Raw genomic sequence first — 14,521 nt, 5'->3', positions numbered from 1 at the left:
GTACAATATCAGGCCTTGTGCAAACCATTGCATACATTAAGCTTCCAACTGCTAATGCATATGGAACTTTAGACATATGAACTATTTCTTCCTCAGTCTTGGGACACGCCTCCTTACTTAATTTGAAATGGCTAGACAAAGGTATACTAACTAGTTTTTCATTCTACATATTAAACCTTTTCAACACCTTTTCTATGTACTCACTTTGAGACAATGTTAATTTGCAATTCTTCTTGTCTCTAGTTATTCTCATACCAAGGATTTGTTTTGCAGCACCCAAATCCTTCATTGTAAATGAGTTTGCCAATTTCCTTTTGAGCACATTTATTTCCTACATGTGGGAACCTGCAACAAGCATGTCATCTACATACAATAACAATATAATATAGCTTCCATCATTTTGCCTTTTGAGATAAACACAATGATCAGAGTGACATCTAGTATAACCTTGTTCAGACATAAACCTGTCAAATTTTAGATACCACTACCTTGGAGCCTGTTTTAAGCCATACAAGCTCTTCTTCAACCTGCACACTAGTTTCTCCTTCCCTTTTACCTCATATCTTTGTGACTACTGCATATATCTCTTCCTCCAAATCCCCATGGAGAAAGGTTGTCTTTACATCTAACTGCTCAAGATGCAAACCTTCAGTTGCTACTAGACTTAAAATAGTTTTGATTGAAGTCATTTTAACAACAGGAGAAAATATTTCATCAAAATCAATACCTTTATTCTGTGCAAACCCCTTCACCACAAGTCTAGCTTTGTACCTCTGTTTTCCTCCATCTTCTTCCTTCAGCCTGTAAACCCATTTATTTTGCAATGCTGTTTTACCTACAGGCAACATGACTAAGTCCCAAGTCTAGTTATGTGCTAAGGAGTCCATCTCTTCTTTCATGGCTTACTCCCACTTCTTCCTGGTTTCTACCTACACTGCTTCTTCATAACATTCTGGTTCACCAGAATTAGTCAACAATACATAATATAATGAAGGAGAGTATCGTTGAGGGGGTCTACTTATCCTGGTAGATTTTCTAACGCCACTTTCAGGTGTTTGAAGTGCTTGTTGCTATTGTGGTTGTTGTTCTGGCTGTTGATCATTATGATTTTCAGGCACCATCACTTTTCCTGTGATATCGTCAAGCACTGTGTATTCTTTGTTTTCTTTTTCTTGTTTCTTTTCCTGCAACTGATTCTTATACAAGACCTTTTGATTGAATATTACATCTCTACTCCTAATAATTTTGTGATTTTCATAATCATATAAGCAATAACCAAAATCATTAACACCATATCCAATAAAGGTACATTTCTTTGATTTTTCCTCAAGCTTTGTTCTATTTTCTTTGTTAATGTGGACAAAGGCTTCACAACCAAAAGTCTTTAAAAATGATTAGTTTACCTTTTTACCTATCCATGCCTCCTCTGGAACATCCAAGGAACTTGAAGGCCTTCTTTTTATTAGATAAACAACAATATCTACAACATCTGCCCAAAATTGTAAAGGCAATCCTGCATGCAATCTCATGCACCTTGCACTCTCCATGATTGTCCTGTTCATCCTTTCTGACACACCATTTTCTTGTGGTGTTCCTGGAACTGTCTTCTCTCTGCGAATTCCATTCTCTGAACAGTACCTATAAAACTCTTTGCTGCAATATTCACCTCCATTATCTGATCTGAGACACTTCAACCTTTTCCTCGTCTCATTTTCAACCAAAGCTTTCCATTTCTTGAAAGTATCAAATACATCAGATTTATTTCGAATACAATAAATCCAGGTTTTTTTGGTTGCATCATTAATAAAAGTAACATAATAATGAGATCCACCAAGAGATGATACCTGAGCAGGTCCCCATACATCTGTATGCACAAGCTCTAATTTTTCGCTCTTCTTTTCTTTCCCAACTCTAAGGAATCTGATTCTCTTCTACTTTCCATAAACACAATTCTCACATAATTTTAAATCAACATGCTTCAAACCTGGTAACAAATTTCTTGAGTGAAGAATCTGCATCCCCTCCTCACTCATGTGCCCGAGCCTATGATGCCACAATGCCATATATTCTCCTATAGAGGTTAAAGAATTAACAGAATTAGAAATACCATTGCATAAGTACAATGTATCAATCTTTTCTCCTTTCGCTATTACCAGGGATCCTTTAGTGACCTTCCAGGTTTTATCTATGAAGGTAGTTATGAAACCTTCACCTCCCAACTGCCCTGTTGAAATCAGATTTTTCTTCAAATCTGGAACATGCCTTACCTCCTTCAATAGCCATTGATTTCCATTTTGCTGTTTTATGAAAATTGTACCCATTCCAACGATTTTATAGGGTTTATCATCACCCAATCGAACTTGTCCAAAATCTCCTTGAACATAATCATGAAAATGTTTCTTATCAAGTGTGGCATGGAATGAAGCCCCTGAATCTATCACCCAGGCATCAGTAATATTTTCTAATGAAAGAATCAAAGCATCTTACAACACATCACCTGTTACATTCACTTCATGATTATTTTCTTGTTGCGTATCTCCTTCTTTTCCCTTCTGAGACTTGTAGTCTTTCTTCAGGTGTCCTTTCTTCCCACATTTCCAGCACACTATCCCTGATCTGGACTTGGATTTTCCTTTTCTTGACTTACTGCGATATCCTGGGCTCTTTCCTCTTTCCATTTTTCTTCCCCTAGTCTCTGTAGTCAAAGCATTACCTGATGTCTCATCGGAGCTTTTCCGTCACATTTGTTTGCTAAGGATTGCACCAACAACATCATCAAACTTTAAAGTACTAGATCCAGAGACAAAGCTACTAACGGCCATTACTAAAACATTCCAACTTTCTGGCAATGAGCACAGAAATAACAGAGCCCTAACTTCATCATCAAAATTTACCCCTACAGAACTTAACTGATTTGTAACTGTATTAAAATCATTTAAATGATCTGCAACAGATCCACCTTCTAACATCTTCATATTAAATAAATGCTTAATAAGAAATACCTTAGTTGAGGCCAAGGGTTTTTCATACAGTTTGGCCAATGCCGACATTAAACCCTGTGTTGTCATTTCCTTTGAAATATTAAATGCTACCAACGCTGCTAGGCACAGTTGTATTGTTCCAAGTGCCTTTCTGTCCAGAATATCCTATTCTATGTCTATCATACTCTTCGGCTTCTTTGTCTTTCTGCTCAATGGTAGGTACAGATCTCTCTGATACAGATAATCTTCCATCTGCATCTTACACAACTGGTAGTTTTGTCTGTTGAATTTTTTGACCCTAAACCTACCATCTTCCACCATTGCTCCCACTCGAACTAGGAACCCTTCTCTCTTGCGAGTTTATTAGCCAAATAGGCCTTCGGCTTTGATACTAGTTGTTAGAAAATTATATATTACAGAGCAATGGAACACATAAAATATTGCAGAAATATAAACACAGAAAAAGCATAAAACAAGAGAGACACAGATATACATGGTTCACCCAGTTTGGGCTACGTCCTCAAAGAAACAACTAGTCCTTCCTTTTATATTATCCAGCAAACTGAAGAGATACAACCTATAGCAGATCTGCTGTAACACCCTCTTTGCTCTCAATCTCCTCTCTTTTCCTCACTCAGAATATAGATGTCCATAGACACAATACAATTCCATCATATATAGTTAGGGGTTGCCTTCTAGGGAAAAAACCGTAAATTAAGCATAACTTCTACCGTCAGATCATCTTCCTAATGAACTGCCCAGATTGACTAGAAATTACTAGACTTTTACAAGGCAATTTTACATCTATTTTTTAGCTTCGGGGGTGCTGCCCCAAACCCCTGTCGGGGGACCACTGGCCCCCGGACCTACCAGTCGGGGGGGATTAGCCCCCCAAGACCCCCGCAGGGGGGGCAAGTCCCCCCCGCACCCCCCTGCGTTCAGGGGTGTATAGTCTTCCTGGGGTATACATCCGGTTGAAACCTTTGAATATAGAAGATAATCAGGCTCCACACCTAACATGACCCATTGCTAGGACTCCTACACCAAACGGTCTGAGGTCTAATTGGGACTTCTTACTAGGGAGATCCCCTTACATGTAGGTGGGTCTAGCACCGTCAAAAAATGGGTATAAGCCTCCAGAGATAGAGATGCATGCGAAATACGATGTTGCAAAACTTTACATTGATCATCGTCGCTCGAACCTAGACTTGTGCAGGCGACGAACTGCATGGGGACATGCAGTAAGGCCAATTTGTGGGAGATGCTAGTGGCTAGATTTTCATACTTTTACTCACCCTTTTTACCCTATTCTTTTATCCATTTCATGCCAATAGTGGTTAATCGATATCTTAAAGTTCACAGGTATACCTCTCATCATGTCTCTATGTATTATTTTTCAATGAAGCATAGTCGTAGGGGATTATTACCAAAGTGACTTGCTAATTCAGCTATTCCTACAGATTTAAAGGGAGAATGACCATGACCATGATTCAATGAATGATGATATCAAACTAGAAGTGCTATTCTTGAATTCTGAATGCAATGGTGAATCAACTCTTCGATTGACACACTGCTATCTTTTAGCATTTTGTTTCATTCTAGAAACCACCATGTAATTAAGGGAAGACAATGTCATAATTCTAGGAGCTATATCATTGACAATGTGCATAAATTAGATTTGCGAGCTATGAAAGCCAACATTGTTAAGAGGCGTAAAGTTTGCAAGAGAATACTCTGACTTTGAGTCTGTAATAGAACAATTGTAATATTCCTTTATTAATGATAAATTGATCTTCTGAGCATATCATGATTCTTTGATCTCAACATAGCTCTGATTAGGGAGTTTGGCCCACTCTCCTAACTAGGTGCTACTAGATTAGATGCATGTTACATTTATTTATGTAAATTTATTATTGCTAGGGAAACTGTGTCCTGCACATATAGTGGATGATAGCCTTGAAATAACTCGTAGAGCCCTAGGTTTACAATTAAATGTGGTTTGGGTGAATTTCATGTTTCATACTTGGACACCAACATTTTGGTGTTGTTTCCAAGGAGGCTATCAAAGGCACAAAAGTACAACCAACATTGACCATAGGACAGATCTCTCATCCTCGAGAAGGAAGCTTACACCTTGCTCCAGGTCTTGAGTATTAGATCATTTGGTTGTTTAGTTCTTTTCTTTTCTTGTGTTTGTAGGATTATTCTCTTGTTGGGGAAGGAAGTTTTTATCACCTTGCTCCAGGTCTGGAGCTTCATATTGTTTAGTTTTGCTCTCTTGAGTATTGTTCTCTCATCCTGGGAGGAGAAGTTTTATTTTTCATCCTGTTTCATGTCTTGAGCTTGACTTCTGCGATTTACTTATTTTCTTTCTTTTGTTTTATTTTAGGGGCCACTCTCTCGTCCTCGGGAAGGGATTCCTTATCCTCCTCCAGGTCTTGAGATTTTAATTTGTTTGATTGCTTCCCTTTTATTTCCTCATTGTATGAACATAGACACCATAAAAAGTGGAAGAGGGAGACCCCCGAAAAGAAACGAGGTTGATTTGGGCAGAAAATATTACATCCAGGAGATCATCTCAAAGGTTGAGTCTGGAGCATCGTCACAAGCTACTACTAGGGTAAGATCTCATACGAGATCTGGAGGGAAATTAGTTTCACAACTAGAACCTCCTCCAAGAGTATAAGTGTAATTTGGGGAAGAAGTAGCTAGCAAGTAGAGGACTTGAGGAATTACATGTTGCAAGTTCAAAGGAAGAAGATTTGAAGGAATTCTTGGCACCATTGGATCAAGGGAGTACTATTAAACAACTTCCATCACCTATTATGGAATAGATAGAGCTAGAACCTATCGAAATTCCAAGTGAGTATTGGCAGATATTCATGGCTCCTGCAACTTCTTCAATTCAATTTCCAATTTGAGATATCAGAGGTGATGCACCTATGAAGCCTATTCCCTTGACAACACTACCCAATTTCCATGGTCTTACTTCAAAGGATCCATGCACATTCCTTTTCGAATTCGACATTATTTGTCAGGGGTATGATTACATTTCTGATTCTCATAAATTGAAGATATTTCCCACTACTTTGAAGGGCACAACTTTGAGATGGTTTATGGATTTGGGAGGAAAATAATTTGCTACATGGGAAGATATGAAGATGATTTTACTCGAGAAATATCAGGACTAATGCAAATCTCGGGATGCAATGGAAGAAATTTTTAAGATCATGCAGAAAGACGATGAGAATATGGAAGATTTTGTGGAACATTTTCAATATAGTTTGCAGCAATCCAGCCATAGTGACCTAGACAAGAATATCATGAAGATCATTTTTCTCAAGGCACTGAGGGAGGAATCTCTGGAGCTATTGAACGTAGTGGGGAAAGGAGATATATAAAAGGATGAATTTGATATTGTTAGACTCCGTCTTGTCAGCTCGCGCAGTCGAATTCACCAAGTTGTAGAGGCTGGTTCTCCTTGCCAAAGTTCAATATTAATTATCCCTGCAAGAAAAAGCCCTCATTCAAAATCAGCAAATTTAAAAAGGAATTAGAAAACAGAGTTTGTAATAATGTGTTGGAGTATAATTGGCAAGGAATATTGCAAAGAGGATTTCATGAGGTGGTGGCGGTGCACTCATCATTGATTATGGACAAAATGGAATAATTTCAGACAGCTTACATGCCATAAGGAAGCACAATTTTTTTCATATTTTAGTTGACCCAGGAAATGCAGACCTTAGTGCTTATGTTGATTTTGCTTATGTAAAACAAATCATGGAATAAATGGCTTCCATATTTTTCATAATAGTAGCATTTCCATGCACTATTATAGCGATTTCATTGGCAATATCGCATATTTACAGACATTTCTTGAACTACACAGAGCCAACATATCAACGATATATTGTTTGCATTATCTTCATGGTGCCGGTATATGCGACAATGTCATTCATGTCTCTGGTGATGGGCGATAAATCAATTTACTTTAATTCGATTCGGGAAATATATGAGGCATGGGTCATATATAATTTTCTTTCTCTATGTCTAGCATGGGTGGATGGTCCAGGTGCTGTAGTCACAAGCTTAAGTGGCCGAGTATTGAAGCCATCATGGAATCTGATGACATGTTGTCTTCCTCCTATTTCTCTCGATTGGGCGTATACTCTCTGCAATTTGATACACAATATGTTGTCTCTGCGTTATGGTCACAATGATATGTATGGAGGTCTCAACGTTGTTCTGCGATGGGTGTATTGTTTCTATAGATCTATGCTAGCAGCTATATTCATATATACATATAGAATAATGTCTATCGTCAGCGGTACTTATATGGTTGGCACAAGCACTCTCCCGACATCCCTATAGTCTCAGCGTCACTATTATATTGACCTGTTTCAGCACTAGATGAGTCTCGGCTCTGTCATATAAACTGTATGTATGGCATGATGAATTGCAGAACATCACAGATGTATGATAGCAGTATTGTATATATGGTTCAGTTAGATATGTGTCTCAGTTCAGTTCTATGAATAGCAGCATTGGCATTCTATTTGTTGACATCACCATTACAATATATGTATGGCACTATTGGCATCACAGTTCAAGAATATTATTGTGAAAATCAATAATGACCAAATAATTCATGTCAACCTCACTCAGGAGAATCCAAAGCCGCTTATTGCTGGGAAGAACATGAGTCAAAAGCAAAGAGTGCCCTCTCTATTCTATGTGATCTTCATCGACGGAAGGTCTGGTTTGATGAGAGGACTGGAAATTCTATTTGCAGTGCATGCTTTCATAAATCTTCCAAGATTATGATACCTGCTCTCTCTTTTTTCTACTTGGATATGAACAGAATGTAGAAGATGATGTGGATGGAGATTCAAGTAGTGATGAAGATATGATTACGAGGAAGCCTCAAGTGGTTCTAAGTAGAGAAGCTGTCTATAAGGCAAACCACAAGGGTACAACTTCAAGTAAAAAGAAGAAAAAAGTCAAGCTACAGTGTGTTATGCGTAGCATAAAAAAGCAACAGCGTGTAAATTCAGAAAATCTTGATTGGGGTAGCTATTCGCCTCTCCAACATTTGAAGGATCCACAGGGGTTTGCTGAGAAGCTTTTTTATCGCCTTCAGACATGCAATGAGCGATTTGAGGTTAAAATGATGATTATTAAAGTGATTTCTAGGTTAGTGGGACTCCATCATTTGATTTTGTTGAATTTTTATCCATTTCTTCAGAATATGTTCAGCCTCATCAACAAGATGTAACACACCTTCTGGCAGCAGCAGTCCAGGCCTGTCATGATATGGTGCCTCTTGATGCAGTTGAACCATTACTGAAGCAGTTGGTGAATCAATTTGTACACGATCGAGCTCGTACTGAGATGATTGCTGTTGGTTTAAATGTTGTAAGGAAAATCTATCTACGAATGCCATTGTTGATGACTGAGGATTTACTTCGTGACCTTGCCCTGTATAAGAAGTCTCATGAGAAAGCAGTACCATCAGCGGCTCGATCCGTCATTGGCATCTTCAGACAGATATGCCCATCATAAGAATATTTTTACAGCAACGTTTCGAATCCCAAATGGGATCCATCATCAGGGTATGAGAATGATGATAAAAGAAGAGCAGAATGGAAAGGATAAATACTCATGAGGGTAAAATTTTTAAGGAGCAGCACTGGTCGGCTGAATCTAAATTTATTATAATTTAATTTTTATTTCTAAATTTATTTTTCAATTTTTAATAAAATTATTTTTATTTATTTAATAGAAATTTTATTAAAATTTTTAATTTTAATAACAAGGTTCATAACCTATAGAATAAGAAGGAAAAAGAACTAATACTAAAATTTTTGATAAAAGATTGACAGAACCAAAATATATTAATTTCTATATAAATTAATTTAATATATTAATTCATATTAATAATTATAAATAATAAATATTTATAATTCATCAATATAATAATTAATATATTAATTAATAATTATATAGAAATTATTATATTAAAGTCTTAAAAAGGAAATAATTAGGTTAAAGGAGCAGCTATAATAAAGGAAGGGATCATAAATTAATTCTTGAAGAAATACTAAGGAAATATATCAATTTCTATATATAAATTAAATTAATATATAGAAATTGATATATTTCCTTAGTATTTCTTCAAGAATTAATTTATGATCCCTTCCTTTATTATAGCTGCTCCTTTAACCTAATTATTTCCTTTTTAAGACTTTAATATAATAACTTCTATATAATTATTAATTAATATATTAATTATTATATTGATCAATTATAAATATTTATTATTTATAATTATTAATATGAATTAATATATTAAATTAATTTATAAAGAAATTAATATATTTTGGTTCTGTCAATCTTTTATCAAAAATTTTAGTATTAGTTCTTTTTCCTTCTTATTCTATAGGTTATGAACCTTGTTATTAAAATTAAAAATTTTCATAAAATTTCTATTAAATAAATAAAAATAATTTTATTAAAAATTGAAAAATAAATTTAGAAATAAAAATTAAATTATAATAAATTTAGATTCAGCCGACCTGTGCTGCTCCTTAAAAATGTTACCCTCATGAGTATTTATCCTTTCCATTCTGCTCTTCTTTTATCATCATTCTCATACCCTGATGATGGATCCCATTTGGGATTCGAAACGTTGGTGTAAAAATATTCTTACTGTGGATTCTCCGGTCAATAATTCAAAAGGTACAAACCACAGATCTCTTAAATCCAAGATATGCCCATCATTATTGGATAAAAAAGATCGTGGGGGGGTTTGTATTCTATGATGTGGCAGTCAATTGCAAATACTCCGGAATTCGATCCGTCTTCAAAATATATGCAGTGGATTTACTCCAGATTATCAAGATCTTTCCTAATTTCGGTAAAATGGCCAATGCATTTCCAAAAATTTGGAGGCAGTTGTAATTTCCAGAATGTGCAAAGTGGCAGAGAACAAGATCCGATTGCCTATGTTTGTTTTCAGTAATGGGATTGACACCTGTAAATGCCACCTCTTCATCAGTTATCAACAGATTCGAGTAGAAAATGGAGCGCTTTTCTATCTTCAGAAACGCTGATTGGCTCTTAGTTTTGTTTATTTAATAATGATAAAACAAATTCCTTGCCTTGGGGTCGATTGTTTTTCCCCTAGCAGAGTTTATTTAATGTATTAAAAAAATCATTTGTAAGGAGTTGGAAAAAATTCTGAGAGGTGTGCGTGGAGGAGAACAGAGAGCTTTCTTGTACAGTTTTTGACAGAGAGTTTAATGAAAAATACAGCTCTGACCCCTGAGATTCCTGTGGTATGACATTTGACATATGTTTCTTCTCTGTCTCATATGTATCTTGTAATGTTTTTCATTTCATTCCTAACTCATCTCTGTTGAATACTTTCAAGTGAGAAAGGCAGAATTCAATTTATTTGCTCTGTCTTGAGGAAGTATTCATAGTTAATGTTTTCTTCTGTTTGACAAGGATCCATCTTCTATGCCCTTGTCGACTTCTCAGCAGTCTTGCCATTTCGTTTATCTCAATTTAATTGTTAAATTTCTTGCCTACCTTGCCTCTGGAGATAATCTGTGTTTTTGATTATATTTCTCTGTTCAAGCTATTTCTTTGCCCCATGCAGCCCAGAAAACCCCATCATCCATTAAAACCCCTTTTCCTATCAATTTACTAGCCTAAAATCACTATTCCTTATTGGTCATCTCAACCCCTTTGAAGACCTTTCGCCGAGATAGACCCGGAGAGAGCCCTCTCCTGTCCTCGTAGGGCTAGCTACGAGGCTGAGCATGGTATGATGTTGCCTTGAGTTGTGCCTTCCTCAGCCTGAGGCAGATTTGAGCGCTAACATAGTGGCGACCATACTGGGGAAGATGGTTTGCTGTTGATGTGACATTCGACTTGTTGATTGTCTTGTCCCAGTACATGAAATCAAATTGCAGATCTGATGCTGATGGTGGACAGCAGTCAGACACTTATGAAGGCTGAAATATTCACCTGGCGACTCCAACTCGATCCAGACAGTCCAGTGCTCGTTGATCCATTTATGCAATGGTAGGGTATGTGGCAAACCCTGCACTGTGTGAAGCTGTAAACGATGTTAGAAATTGGTTAGCAGATATTGAAATTAATGATGAAGGATTTTTCATTGCTATGTTTCAATGTTTGAAATCTCCAAAGTTCCCTCTTGAAACTAAAACTGGTTTCTGCGAGTTAGTTGTTGAAAAACTTGAGAAGGAGATTCAGTTTTTAGATGAGCAGATCCAGTCATATGATTTCCAAGACCCTAAAAAGTTCTTGGAAATCCTTCCTCCTTCGAAACAAGAAATAATAGAATTGCCTACAGATGTTTGCATTGACAGTGTGCAGCTGGAGGTATGTATTGCAGAGTTGGGGCAGCAAACAGAGTCTGGCTTTCGCGATCCAATTGCGATGTACATGGAAATGTTTTTCAGTTTGATTGATAGATCAGGCTGTCTTTTACGTGACCAGGCTCATTACGTGCATGAAGGGCTGCCAGCAATTACATCTGTGTCCTGGTGGAAACATTCTCAAGCGGCATCATTCTCAGGTTTACTTGAATGGTTGATCTGGCACTTCAGTATTACCTGATCTATTGTTTGTACAGTAGAGTAGGTTAGATTTTGTAAATAAATAAGCAGCCAAAAGGCAGCATTTCATTCTGAGTTTCATTTACAGTTGTAGTGTGAAGTTTGTTGAGAAAGTTTTTCGACCATTTCAGTCAAGTTTCAGTCCATAAATGAGTCGGAAGTCTCATGTTGTTTGTTGAAATAATGGACTCCATTGCCCAATGGATGGAGGCACTGTCTGCACTCCCAAAGCTCTGCATGTTCTTGGCACCTCCAAAAAGCAGCAGCTGCCATCCCCATTGGAGCCGATGTTAGACTCCGTCTTGTCAGCTCGCGCAGTCGAATTCACCAAGTTGCAGAGGCTGGTTCTCCTTGCCAAAGTTCAATATTAATTATCCCTGCAAGCAGACAAAGAAAAAGCCCTCATTCAAAATCAGCAAATTTAAAAAGGGAATTAGAAAACAGAGTTTGTAATAATGTGTTGGAGTATAATTGGCAAGGAATATTGCAAAGAGGATTTCATCAGATGGTGGCGGTGCACTCATCATTGATTATGGACAAAATGGAATAATTTCAGACAGCTTACAGGCCATAAGGAAGCACAAATTTGTTCATATTTTAGTTGACCCAGGAAATGCAGACCTTAGTGCTTATGTTGATTTTGCTTATGTAAAACAAATCATGGAATAAATGGCTTCCATATTTTTCATAATAGTAGCATTTCCATGCACTATTATAGCGATTTCATTGGCAATATCGCATATTTACAGACATTTCTTGAACTACACAGAGCCAACATATCAGCGATATATTGTTCGCATTATCTTCATGGTGCCGGTATATGCGACAATGTCATTCATGTCTCTGGTGATGGGCGATAAATCAATTTACTTTAATTCGATTCGGGAAATATATGAGGCATGGGTCATATATAATTTTCTTTCTCTATGTCTAGCATGGGTGGATGGTCCAGGTGTTGTAGTCACAAGCTTAAGTGGCCGAGTATTGAAGCCATCATGGAATCTGATGACATGTTGTCTTCCTCCTATTTCTCTCGATTGGGCGTATACTCTCTGCAATTTGATACACAATATGTTGTCTCTGCGTTATGGTTAGAGTGCTATGTATGGAGGTCTCAACGCTGTTCTACGATGGGTGTATTGTTTCTACAGATCTATGCTAGCAGCTATATTCATATATACATATAGAATAATGTCTATGGTCAGCGGTACTTATATGGTTGGCACAAGCACTCTCCCGACATCCCTATAGTCTCAGCGTCACTATTATATCGACCTGTTTCAGCACTAGATGAGTCTCGGCTCTGTCATATAAACTGTATGTATGGCATGATCAATTGCAGAGCATCACAGATGTATGATAGCAGTATTGTATATATGGTTCAGTTAGATATGTGTCTCAGTTCAGTTCTATGAATAGCAGCATTGGCATTCTATTCGTTGACATCACCATTACAATATATGTATGGCGCTATTGGCATCACAGTTCAAGAATATTATTGTGAAAATCAATAATGACCAAATAATTCATGTCAACCTCACTCAGGAGAATCCAAAGCCGCTTATTGCTAGGAAGAACATGAGTCAAAAGCAAAGAGTGCCCTCTCTATTCTGTGTGATCTTCATCGAAGGAAGGTATGGTTTGATGTTAGGACTGGAAATTCTATTTGCAGTGCATGCTTTCATAAATCTTCCAAGATTATGATACCTGCTCTCTCTTTTTTCTACTTGGATATGAACAGAATGTAGAAGATGATGTGGATGGAGATTCAAGCAGTGATGAAGATATGATTACGAGGAAGCCTCAAGTGGTTCTAAGCAGAGAAGCTGTCTATAAGGCAAACCACAAGGGTACAACTTCAAGTAAAAAGAAGAAAAAAGCCAAGCTACAGCGTGTTATGCGTAGCATAAAAAAGCAACAGCGTGTAAATTCAGAAAATCTTGATTGGGGTAGCTATTCGCCTCTCCAACATTTGAAGGATCCACAGGGGTTTGCTGAGAAGCTTTTTTCTCGCCTTCAGACATGCAATGAGCGATTTGAGGTTAAAATGATGATTATTAAAGTGATTGCTAGGTCAGTGGGACTCCATCGTTTGATTTTGTTGAATTTTTATCCATTTCTTCAGAAATATGTTCAGCCTCATCAACAAGATGTAACACACCTTCTGGCAGCAGCAGTCCAGGCCTGTCATGATATGGTGCCTCCTGATGCAGTTGAACCATTACTGAAGCAGTTGGTGAATCAATTTGTACACGATTGAGCTCGTACTGAGATGATTGCTGTTGGTTTAAATGTTGTAAGGGAAATCTGTCTACGAATGCCATTGTTGATGACTGAGGATTTACTTCGTGACCTTGCCCTGTATAAGAAGTCTCATGAGAAAGCAGTATCATCAGCGGCTCAATCCCTCATTGGCATCTTCAGACAGATATGCCCATCATTATTGGATAAGAAAGATCGTGGGGGGGTCTGTATTCTATGATGTGGCAGTCAATTGCAAATACTCCGGCATTCGATCCGTCTTCAAAATATATGCGGTGGATTTACTCCAGATTATCAAGATCTTTTCCTAATTTCGGTAAAATGGCCAATGCATTTCCAGAAATTTGGAGGCAGTTGTAATTTCCAGAATGTGCAAAGTGGCAGAGAACAAGATCCGATTGCCTATGTTTGTTTTCAGTAATGGGATTGACACCTGTAAATGCCACCTCTTCATCAGTTATCAACAGATTCGAGTAGAAAATGGAGCGCTTTTCTATCTTCAGAAATGCTGATTGTCTCTTAGTATTGTTTATTTAATAATGATAAAACAAATTCCTTGCCTTGGGGTCGATTGTTTTTCCCCTAGCAGAGTTTATTTAATGTATTAAAAAAATCATTTGTAAGGAGTTG

At 37.2% G+C, this 14,521-nt stretch overlaps 1 pseudogene; it reads left to right on the top strand.

Annotated features, from left to right (window-relative positions):
• The first annotated feature begins 12,298 nt into the window (after window positions 1–12,298).
• Window positions 12,299–14,111, top strand: LOC149186869 (uncharacterized; annotated as a pseudogene).
• Window positions 14,112–14,521: the final 410 nt, after the last annotated feature.

This window comes from Pinus tabuliformis, chromosome 3_1, assembly GCF_031772625.1.
Source record: "Pinus tabuliformis cultivar Carrire ecotype Pingquan chromosome 3_1, CPIR1, whole genome shotgun sequence".
Taxonomy (NCBI): domain Eukaryota; kingdom Viridiplantae; phylum Streptophyta; class Pinopsida; order Pinales; family Pinaceae; genus Pinus; species Pinus tabuliformis.
Note: the sequence above shows the minus strand (reverse complement) of the source record. Positions and strands in the feature narration are given on the sequence as shown.